This window comes from Sapajus apella, unplaced genomic scaffold (genome assembly GCF_009761245.1).
Source record: "Sapajus apella isolate SASKATOON/1434 unplaced genomic scaffold, GSC_monkey_1.0 scaffold5, whole genome shotgun sequence".
NCBI lineage: Eukaryota > Metazoa > Chordata > Mammalia > Primates > Cebidae > Sapajus > Sapajus apella.
In genome coordinates this window covers 48,058,635-48,059,949 of record NW_022436945.1, presented here as the reverse complement: position 1 = coordinate 48,059,949, position 1,315 = coordinate 48,058,635, and the positions used below count along the sequence as shown (strand labels likewise).

Here is a 1,315-nt window from a genome sequence, read left to right as displayed (position 1 = left end):
TGTGCTGCTATTTAAAAATACTCAAAACTAGGTAATTTATAAAGAACAGAAACTTATCTCTGACAGATCTGAAGTCCGAAAAGTCCAAGTTCAAGCTGCCAGCATTCGGTGCCTGAAGAAGGTCTTTTTGCCTTGTCCTCAACATGGCAGAGAAGGTGAACTTTGTGTCCTCACATGGCAGGAGGGCAAAAAGGACTCAGGCTAGTTTCCTCTAACCTTTTTATAAAGCACTAATCTGTTCATGATTTTGGAGCCCTCATGACTTAATTCCCCAAAAGGCCTCACCTCTTAATAATATTACAATGGAGTTTCAACATGAATTTTGGAGAGAACATCATTATTCAAACTTCCAATGAGGATGAATTACCTTGATTTTACAGATTAAGAACATGCAGGTTTCATTCTGTGACATACATATGCTTTCAAAATATAACCATAAAATTATAACTAAACCAAAATAGCTTGCAGAGATTATTCTCTTATAAAAAGTGAATAGATAAATACCCTGTATCTATTTCACTAAAAACTCTACGTCTAGTTTGTGAGATTTCATAGCTTATTTAAAATCTATGAAACTTTTTATAGATTCAGTAAAGTATCTAAAATGATACTATTCAGTGAATTTTAGGTGAAGTGTTTCTATGTTTGTTTTGAAAAGCAATTATAAACTGCATTTGTGTGTTTGCTTCAGCAGCACATACACTAAAATAGGAACAATACAGATAAGATTCGCATAGTCCCTGCGCAAAAATGGCATGCAAATTCGTGAAACATTCCATATTTTTAAATCTCCTTAAGCTTATAAGCAAATTCAGCAAAGTCTCGGGATACAAAATCAATGTGCAAAAATCATAAGCATTCATATACAGTGATAATAGACAAACAGAGAGCCAAATCATGAGTGAATTCCCACTGACAATTGCTACAAAGAGAATAAAATACCTAGGAATAGAACTAACAAAGGATGTGAAGGACCTCATCAAGGAGAACTACAAACCACTACTCAAGGAAATAAGAGAGGACATTCCATGCTGATGGGTAAGAAGAATCAATATTGTGAAAATGGCCATACTGCCCAAAGTAATTTGTAGATTCAATGCTATCCCCACCAAGCTACAGTTGACCTTCTTCACAGAACTGGAAAAAAACACCTTAAACTTCATATGGAACCAAAAAGAGCCTGCATAGAAAAGACAATCCTAGGAAAAAATAACAAAGCTGGAGGCATCATGCTACCTGACTTCAAACTGTACTACAAGACGACAGTAATCAAAACAGCATGGTACTGGTACCAAAACAGAGATATAGGCCAATG

General features: G+C 35.3%; 1 non-coding gene across 1 annotated transcript; it reads left to right on the top strand.

The window, feature by feature from the left end:
• Window positions 1-678: 678 nt before the first annotated feature.
• On the top strand, window positions 679-785 carry LOC116548892. The gene has a single exon (XR_004267603.1). It is a non-coding gene; the product is annotated as a U6 spliceosomal RNA (small nuclear RNA).
• The last annotated feature ends 530 nt before the right edge of the window (window positions 786-1,315 follow it).